This window comes from Tachysurus vachellii, chromosome 10, assembly GCF_030014155.1.
Source record: "Tachysurus vachellii isolate PV-2020 chromosome 10, HZAU_Pvac_v1, whole genome shotgun sequence".
In the NCBI taxonomy this organism is placed as follows: domain Eukaryota; kingdom Metazoa; phylum Chordata; class Actinopteri; order Siluriformes; family Bagridae; genus Tachysurus; species Tachysurus vachellii.
The window spans coordinates 5688654-5699918 of NC_083469.1; positions in this window are offsets into that span (position 1 = coordinate 5688654).

Here is an 11265-nt window from a genome sequence, read left to right on the forward strand (position 1 = left end):
TAAATTCATTATATAAATTATGCATTTTATATTTCACAACCTTCCCATCAGTAGTCCAACACCTTCACCACTGAGCTACCACTTACCACGAGGGGAAAGTATCATCTGGGTGACTCCAAAGAGATAAATAACTGTGTACTATATGGACAAAAAGCTTTCTTATACATATATAAACTATATTTACAATCCGGTATTAAACGATAAATAAATACAACATGAAGACACATCACCTGATTATAGAATTACAGACATAAATTCTAACGTGACCAACAAACTGTTACACTGCACCCGGATTTGGTTTAAAAGATTTCTCATGAAATAAAAAAATGCTTAGTAAAGAAACATATCTTGAATATAGTTGCATATATTATATTATGAATAGCTTGATATTTAATAAAATCATAAGATTATAAACTATATTTCTAGATATTTGTACTCATTTCACGCATATCTTGTTCTTTAGACAGACATAAAATGGAGGAACATTCTGTGCCAGTGGAACAAGACAAGCCTGAAATTAGTTTTCTCACAGATATCTCTAGTTTTATATACAACATATATTTGTTTTTATCATAAACCCACGGTTATGACAATAATATACAGTATATCTGCAATATGTAAGAAATGTAAACAATGAACCAGCTCCTGATGAATAAATACAAAATTAAATAACCAAATTAATCGATTTATTAATAATAAAAATTAAGCTTTAATCGGCTGTGTGTATCTTTGTTCAGGTATGAATGAACAAAATGACTGGAGCTGGAGATGAAAGTAAAAATAAATCAGTGACAAAACAGAAGCATTTTTTGGGGGTTTCAGGTTAACATACTATAGGGGGGCACGGTGGCTTCGTGGTTAGCACGTTCGACTCACACCTCCAGGGTCGGGGTTCGATTCCCGCCTCCGCCTTGTGTGTGTGGAGTTTGCATGTTCTCCCCGTGCCTCGGGGGTTTCCTCCGGGTACTCCGGTTTCCTCCCCCGGTCCAAAGACATGCATGGTAGGTTGATTGGCATCTCTGGAAAATTGTCCGTAGTGTGTGATTGTGTGAGTGAATGAGAGTGTGTGTGTGCGCCCTGTGATGGGTTGGCACTCCGTCCAGGGTGTATCCTGCCTTGATGCCCGATGACGCCTGAGATAGGCACAGGCTCCCCGTGACCCGAGGTAGTTCGGATAAGCGGTAGAAGATGAATGAGTGAGTGAGAGAGAGGTTAACATACTACTCTAAAATACAGTGCTTACTATTTATTTATTAAATACAATTTTTTAAATCAAATAAGATTTTTTGGAAGCTATACCACTGATCATCCAGTGAATCCTAACACAAACTTTGAGTAAAGATGTTTTAAAAAGTGAATGTTTTTAAAATATAGTGTAATAAGCAATAAAACGTTATAAAGGTTCGGGAAAATACTGTAGCAAAAAAAAAAAAAAAAAGCAGGAGTGAAAAAGAGAATCAGCGAAAGATAAACGTTAAACTGAAGCCAACTCTCAAACTGGAACTGCATCATGGGAAGGAAAACAGAAGTCATTGGAGTATGTTGGAGAACCTTTTTCACTTTGTGCTTGTGGATGGAGAGACTTCATCGTTTCCTTCCTGCAGTTCTGCCAAGAGACATGACAGTTCTGCATGTTTTTTTGTTTTTATTTCATTCCTAATAAACTCACCACCACCACCAGAACCACCACCCACTTACCCTTAAGAGGACAATAAGAACTTTCTTAGGACTACATTAATTTTAGACAGTTGAAGTCCTATAAACAGAAGAGAAAAAATAAGGAGTGAGAAACAAATTAATAAAAGAACAAATAATACAATAAATAATAATGTTAAAAAAATAATAATCACAATCATTTTAATAATGAATTAATATTAATTAAATGACATTTATTATAATAAATTTAAATTATACTGAATATACATTGATATCTATCTGGAAAAATGATTGGTTGGTTGGTTGGTTGGGTAGGTAGAAAGAAAGAAAGAACTGACAGATAGAGTGTGTGATTATAAATTACTGTGTACTATATGGTCAAAAAGTGACTTTTAGAACCAAGAGTTTCATCATAGTTTTAGCCTGAGGTCTTAACATTATCAAATGTCATCACTGATGGAGGCCTGAGAGCAAAAATGTTCATATTAACTGAAGTCCAAAGCATCTCCATGGTTTCTGTGGCATCATCCAAAGTAATCTCATGAATCTCCAGACTGTACATACGATCCATCTTCAGCAGCAGCAGTGAGCAACCTCCAAGTGATGAGACTCCAACTGGTAAAAACATCCAGAATGTCACTGAACACATCTAAAAAATAAGCCTAATATTTAAATAGTTGATTAAAAAAAAATTACATATACACAGACACACACAGACAGACACACACACACACACACAGACAGACACAGACAGACACACAGACAGACACAGACAGACACACAGACAGACACACACAGACAGACACAGACAGACACACAGACAGACACACACAGACAGACACACACAGACCGACACACACACAGACAGACAGACACACACACAGACAGACAGACACACAGACACACACAGACAGACACACACAGACACACACAGACAGACAGACACACAGACAGACAGACAGACAAACACACACACAGACACACACAGACACACACAGACAGACACACACACACACACACACAGACCCACACAGACAGACACAGACAGACACACAGACAGACACACACAGACAGACACACACAGACCGACACACACACAGACAGACAGACACACACACAGACAGACAGACACACAGACACACACAGACAGACACACACAGACACACACAGACAGACAGACACACAGACAGACAGACAGACAGACAAACACACACACAGACACACACAGACACACACAGACAGACACACACACACACACACACACACTTATATTATTAAAAAAAAATAACCTTTGCTGAAGAGGGCTGTGGATTTATTTATTTATTTATTTTAAAGCTAAAGAGGCCTCTATTGAATCAGTATAAATGAGTTGAACGAAAATCCAGAGGCAAGAGCAAGAAAATCAGCAGACAGTCAGCTGCCTGGATGTGATGAGGACGAGATGACGCAGAAGGACGAGGATGAGAAGAAGAAGGATGACGCAGACAACCACAGAGCACAATCTAGGAAAACCTGATAGAATCGTTTGGGTAAAAAAAAACCGTCTAAAATAAAATTATTTACATTTACAGCATTTGACAGACGTCTTTATCTTGAAGCGACAAACAGAACATGCTTCAAATCTCTACTAGTGAATTCTATCAGTCTAAAAACTGTGGGTGATAATATGGGAAGAAAACCAACACCTTGTTCTTTTAAATAATGAAGTGCTTCAAGAGGCAGAAAGTTTTTAGTCATCGTAACAATTCAAGTCAAGAAGCTTTTATTGTCATTTCAATCATATATAGCAGTACACTGTAAGTACTGTAAGGACTTAAGTAAGTTAGTCCTAGATATATAAAGTGCATCTGTACAACCTTGGTGTACACAGTGTGAGACTAAAGACAAAAAGACAGAAAGACAGTGCAGGACCAAAGACAAAAATACAGAAAGACATACAAGACATTACACAAAAGACAATACACAAAACAGCACCGACCAGTGTGTATACTGTATGTTCAATCAATATTGTGTGTGTGCAGAAATACTGGAATAATCACATTAGTATTATAGCAGCAGTTACATGAGATAATGTAAAGTATTGTGCAAAACAGCAATCAACTGAAATGTGAGACAGCATGTGCAAAGACAGTGTAAAAAAACAGCATGTAAACAGTTTGATATGGTGGTGCTGTAGACATGGATGTATATCAGAGTATTTGGTGTGGGTCACTGTAGTCCGTACAGTTGAGTGTCACTATCCTCTGCAGGGTCTTGCGATCTGAGATGGTGCAGTTCCCAAACTAGACAGTGATGCAGACACTCAGAATGCTCTCAATGGTCCCTCTGTAAAAAGTAGTTAGGATGGGGGAAGAGAGATGTGCCTTTCCTCAGCCTTTGTGGGACGTAGAGATGTTGCTGGGCTTTCTTGGTGCTGGAGCTGGTGTTGAGTGACCACGTGAATTTCTCCGCTAGATGAACACCAAGAAATTTGATGCTCCTTACGATACGTCAATGTTCATTGGAGAGTGGTCGCTCTGTAGTTTTATCAACATTCAGAGACAGCTTGTTGGCTCTACACCAGGCAGTTAGCTGTTGCACCTCCTCTCTGTATGCTGACTCATCGTTCTGGCTGATGAGACCCATCACGGTCGTGTCATCAGCGAACTTGATGATATGGTTTGATCTGGGCATTGCTGCACATTCGTGAGTCAGCAGAGTGAACAGCTGTGGACTGAGTACCCAGCCCTGAGGGGCTCCAGTTCTCAGTGTGGTGGGGCTGGAGATGCTGTTCCCGATCCAGACTCCCTGTCAGGAAGTCCAGGATCCAGTTGCAGAAGAAAGTGTTTAGTCAAAGCAGGCTCAGCTTTTCAAATCAGGTGTTGAGGGATGATAGAATTGAATGCTGAACTGAAGTCTATAAACAGCATTCCTGTGTAAGTGTCTTTTTATTGTCCAGGTTGGTGAGGGCTAAATTTAGGGCTGTGGCAATGGCATCGTCTGTGGAGCGAGTTTGGATGATACGTGAACTGTAGGAGATACAGTGAGGGTGGTAACTTGGTCTTGATGTGCTTCATGACAAGCTTCCCGAAGCACTTCATTACAATGGGTGTGAGTGCGATGGGACAATAGTCATTGAGGCAGGAAATTGTAGACTTCTTTGGCACTGGGATGATGGTGATTGTCTTGAGACATGAAGAAACAACGGAACTGCTCAGGGAAATGTTGAAGATATCAGTGAAGACCATTACTATCCGTTCCGCACATTCCCTGAGTACCCTGCCAGGAATGTTGTCTGGTCCAGCAGCCTTCCGTGGGTTAACTCTGCATAGAGTTCTCCTCATGTCACCCATGGATAGACAGAGTACCCGATCGTTGGGGAAAGTGATGGTCTTCCTTGCCGCATACGTTGTTCGACAGCTCAAACGGAATGTAGAAGTCGTTAAGCGAATCTGGGAGGGAGGCATCCCTGTCACAGGAGGTGAAGCTGTGATCACCAACCACTGTGAGGAAGGGGAGGGGGAACTCAACTGTTTCTAAATGCATTTTCTGCATTTGTTTTTTTTCTACTTACACAATTATTTAGGTATACATACATATATTTTTCACAATAGAGAGTGCGATATTTTTTAAATAATTTTTTTGGGGGGACAATCCTCGGATGGGGGGGACATGTCCCCTCCATCCACCCGGGATTTACGCCCATGGCAGGCAGCAACAGGAAGCCAGTGATATAACCGTAGTGGATGTTGTGGTGTCTTCTGGAGATCTTTGCCACACGGCTGCTTCCTGGATCAATTACAGAGGTGGAATGGCGCTCAGAGGCAGATCTGCAGTAGTCAAGTCTTGAAGTTAGAGACTGAACAAGCATCTGGGTGGCCTGTGTGGATAGACATCAATGAATCTGATGTTCTGATGTTGTAAAGGTAACTGGCATGAGAGTCAGACTAGAAATGTCTGAGGAAAAGAAGAGTTTCTTCTATTCTTTTTCACTGGAGCTATGAGCTACTAACAAGGTTATAAGAGTCTATAGTGGTAGTGTTACAGTGTCTGGAGAGGTGTCTCTGAGTAGATATAAGCAGCAACCACTAGGAGGCTCACTATGAAGGCAGGACATTTTACTTTTACTACTACTACTAATAATATCTTTTGGAGATAAGACACCATGATACTGCGTGATGAAGGTTTCAAGATATTACTACCATCGTTGTATTTCTTACAACTCTTCCTCTTCCTTATACTTATTCATCTAAAAAAATTAATCATGAGACTCTGGTAACAAAAAACAAATTGTACAATCATGCCAGGGTAAAGTTTTTCTCTGTGTTCAATCTTAAGGTTAAAAAACCAAGATGAAATCTAAACAAGCTGGTCCCAGATTTGAGCTAGAGTTATAATATAATAATAATAATAATAATAATAATAATAATAATAATAATAATAATAATAATAATAATAAACAGTACTGAATAGCACTATGAGATTGAACACCACAGTGCTGCCCTCTAGTGGTGATCATGTATGCATGTATGTATTAATGCATACATGTATGAATATATGTATGTATGCATGCATGCATGTATGAATGCATGTATGTATGCGCATATGCATGTTTGTATGTATGTATAAATGCATGTATGTATGTATGTGTGTATGTATAAATGCATTTATGCACGAATGCATGTATGTATGTATGTATGTATGTATGTATGCATGTTTGTATGTATGTATGTATGTATGCATGCATGCATGTATGCGCATATGTATGTATGCATGTTTGTATGTATGTATGTATGTATGTATAAATGCATGTATGCACGAATGTATAAATGCATGTAAGTATGCATGCATGTATGTATGTATGTATGTATGTATCAAGGCTGTCAAGTGTCGCATGAGAGTGACAGTCACGCATTTTGGTCTTTCCTCACGCTCTCCCGCCACACATTGTATTTCTCACGCAGAAAAACTTACTATTTACAGGGCTCTCAAGTTTTGAAGACATTCAAGAGTGACATTTCCAACCCCCCAGCAAACCCCCCCTCCACCCCCAAAAAAACAAAAACTGTGTTTCACCAGGATCACTGAGCCTCCAAATACAAAGTATTTGTTCAATTTTCATTTATTAATGTGTGTGTGTGTTTGTGTGCGTGTGCGTGAGAGAGAGAGAGAGAGAGAGAGATTATGACTGGTGTTTGTTGCCTTTTTTGGACTCCTTTATCATTTGTAATGTTGCTCCCATTTAAAACAGTTCAGCACAAGCCCAGACATTTTTAGTGTCATGATTGAGGACAATGTCCCGTCCAGAGACAAGCTGTTTCGTGTTGAGGTTTTGTTCAAACCAAACATCAAAAATACCCTATTTTTTTCCATTGGTTGTTGCGTTAAATCTTACCCATATACAATAGTGCTATTTTCTGATTGGCTATTGTGTAGCCTCTTTTTTTGATTGGCTGATACTTATTGGCTGATAAGTATCAGGCTCGACCAAGAACTCCCATGGAGACGCACTTGATTCCTGCCCGGTTCCATAGAGACAGCGGTGATAATATCATATCATTATAATGATATAATATGAGAGTTCTTAGTCGAGCATGACACTTATCAGCCAATCAAAAAAAGAGGCTACACAATAGCCAATCAGAAAAGAGCACTATGCACAGAAAATGAAATTAGATAGGTGCATAAATTTGGGCACCCCAACAGAAAAATCACATCAGTATTTAGTAGAGCCTCCTTTAGCAGAAATAACAGCATCTAGACACTTCCTATAGCCAGTAATGAGTGTCTGGATTCTGGATGAATGTATTTTGGACCATTTCTCCTTACAAAACATCTCCAGTTCAGTTAGGTTTCATGGTTGCCGAGCACGGACAGCCCGCTTCAAATCACCCCACAGATGTTCAATGATGTTCAGGTCTGGGGACTGGGATGGCCATTCCAGAACATTGTACTTGTTCCTCTGCATAAATGCCCGAGTAGATTTTGAGCAGTGTTTTAGGTTGTTGTCTTGTTAAAATATCCAGCCCCGGTGTAACTTCAACTTTGTGACTGATTCCTCAACATTATTCTCAAGAATCTGTTGATATTGAGTGCAATCCATGCGACACCTCAACTTTAACCAGATTCCCAGTACCGGCACTGGCCACACAGCCCCACAGCATGATGGAACCTCCACAAAATGTTACTGTGGGTAGTAAGTGTTTTTCTTGGAATGCTGTGTTTTTTGCCGCCATGCGGTAACAACTCCCCTTGTTATGACCAAATAACTCAATCTTTGTTTCACTCCACAGCACCTTAATCCAAAATAAAGCTGGCTTGTCCAAATGTGCATTTGCATACCTCAAGCGTCTCCGTTTGTGCCGTGTGTGCAGAAAAGGCTTCATTCGCTTCACTCCCCCATACAGATTCAATTTGTGCAAAGTGCGCTGAATTGTTGAACGATGCACAGTGACACCATCTGCAGCAAGTTGATGATGTAGGTCTTTTGAGGTGGTCTGTGGGCTGTTTTTGACCGTTCTTCGCCTTCACCTCTCCAATATTTTACATGGTCTGCCGCTTCTGGCTTTAACAAGAACTGTGCCTGTGGTCTTCCATTTCCTCACTATGTTCCTCACAGTGGACACTGACAGCTTATATCTCTGCGATAACGTTTTGTAGTCTTACCCTAAACCATAATGCTGAACAATCTTTGTTTTCAGGTCATTTGAGAGTTGTTTTGAGGCCTCCATGTTGCCACTATTCAGAGGAGAGTCAAAGAGAACATCAACTTGCTCTTGGCCGCCTTAAATACCTTTTCTCATGATTGGATGCACCTGTCTATGAAGTTCAAGATTTAATGAGCCACCAAACCAATTGTGTGTTCCAATTTATCAGTGCTAAGTAGTTACAGGTATTCAAATCAACAAAATGGCAAGGGTGCCAAAATTTATGCACCATCTAATTTCATTTTGATGCATATTGCACATTTTCTTTTAATCCAATAAACCCAATTCATTCATTCATTCATCTTCTACCGCTTATCCGAACTACCTCGGGTCACGGGGAGCCTGTGCCTATCTCAGGTGTCATCGGGCATCAAGGCAGGATACACCCTGGACGGAGTGCCAACCCATCGCAGGGCACACACACACACTCTCATTCACTCACGCACTCACACACTAGGGACAATTTTCCAGAGATGCCAATCAACCTACCATGCATGTCTTTGGACCAGGGGAGGAAACCGGAGTACCCGGCGGAAACCCCCGAGGCACGGGGAGAACATGCAAACTCCACACACACAAGGTGGAGGCGGGAATCGAACCCCCAACCCTGGAGGTGTGAGGCGAACGTGCTAACCGCTAAGCCACCGTGCCCCCCCGTGCCCCCCATAATATAAATATAATGACAAATGATGTCCCTTAACTTAAAAATGAAATAAAAATCCCAGGATGTACAAATGATTTCCATTGTAAAATAAATCAGCTTAAGGAATAAGATAATTAACTTCTTTATGTATAGATAATACATGATGTATGCAGATCAGGAGAAGTCGTAATATTTCTGAATGACAAAGTTAATGCCATACAAATGTACAAGCAGAGGCGTTTCTAAAAAAACAAACAAAATCAACCGTTCATTTGTTGCAGTTCACCTCCTGGGCAGCAGAGGGCTCTGATAGGACAGAACATTCCTGTAATAAACTATTTTCATCCAATCGTCTAAAATGTCAAAAAAAGATTGATGATAATTAAGAGATTAAAGATTCTATTTAAATTGAGTCAGGAACATTATAGAGAGTTCACTTAGTTCACTTAGAACTGTTACCTGTGTGGGGTTCAGCTTGCCTTTGTGTTGCTGAGAGTCAATTCATTTTTTTTTTTTAACACAAGCCTGTAAAAAGATAAAACTAAAAATGACACCGAGCCTTTCATATAATCAGAATTGCAGTCATAAATATAAGATCAGGGTGAAGTGCACATTAAAATAACTCAGCTTGGTCGTAGAAGGAGGAGGTAGCAATGCAAACACTGAAAGAAAAATGTCTTGTATGAGGAGTATAAAGTATAAATATAGAGCAATAAGTGATTGTATTTTCTAAACCGACATTATTCCCTCCTTGATTACATACATCTACTTCACCTCTGCAGTAAATGACGTCGTGGACGCTCAAAAGTGTTCGCCGATTCTCTAAAATGGCTCATGATTGGTTGGAGTGAAATCCCTGTAGCCCGACAAACCATTTGCGAATATCATTGGACATCCTTGTGCACTGATTAGAACATAAAAACAGGTAGAAATCATTTTTGTATAAAGAGATTCAGTAACTTTGCATGTAACCTGTTGTAATGCTAAGGCCTGGAAGAGCAGGTGGGATTATGGGTCAAGAAGCAACACAATATTGATATGGGAGAATAACAAAAATAAAAACCCCAGAAAAACACATTTTAAAACAGTTTTACGCATTTTAAATGAGTGAAATAAGTATCTGACATGACTTAGCACTTGGTGGCAAAGCCCTTATTGGCATTCACAGAGCTCACAGGAGGGATTTTGTCCAAATCCTCTTTACGGATCCTCTCAAAGTCACTAAAATTTCGAGGCTGACATTTGGCAACTCGAAGCTTCAGCTCCCTCTGCACTCCACTCCAGGACCTTTATGTGCTTCATGAGCCGCTCCTTCGTTTGCCTTGCCCGTGTGCTTTGGGTCATTGTCATTGCCAGTTTCAATGCCCTGGCTGAGGAAAGCAGGTTCTCGCCCAAGATTTGTCGGTACATGGCCCCGTCCATCGTCCCTTTGATGCGGTGAAGGTTTCCTGGCTCCTTAGCAGAAAAACACCCTTAAAGCATAATGTTTCCACCTCCATGTTTGACGGTGTTGTTGGTGTTCTTGGGGTCATAGGCAGCATTTCCTCCTCCTGCAAACTACAGACGGTCCTGTTCATGTGTTGTCTTAAGCAGATGGAACTTGCCGGCACTGCTAGGTGACTATGGTCCCAGCTGCCTTAAGATCATTGACAAGATCCTCCCATGTAGTTCTGGGCTGATTCCTCATCGTTCTCATGATCATTGGAACTCCACGAGGTGAGATCTTGCATTGAGTCCCAGACTGAGGGAGACAGTTATTTAGTGTTTCGTTCATTTCGCTTATTTCATTTCTTTCAACCGCACTAACTGTTGTCACCTTCTCATTAAGCTGCTTGTAGCCCATTCCAGCCTTGTGTAGGTCTACAATCTTGTCCCTGACATCCTTGGACAACTCTTTGGTCTTGGCCACGGTTGAGTCTGGAATCTGATTGATTGATTGCTTCTGTGGACAGCTGTCAATCTTGCTGATTGATCTCAGGTATCAAATACTTATTATACTTATTAAAATGCAAATCAATTTATAACTTTTTTAAAAAGCATTTTTTTGGTTATTCTGCCTCTCACTTTAAATAAACCTACAAATAAAATTACAGACTTATCATTTCTGATCAGCCAAACTGTCATCCGTCCTTATCCTCCTCGACCTTTCAGCAGTGTTTGATACGGTCAACCACAAGACTCTCTTCTCCACACTCAGGAGTCTTTGGATTTGCGGATCAGCATGGGAATGGTTCACTTCCTACCTGGAAGGACGCTCATATCAGGTAACATGGAGGGGAG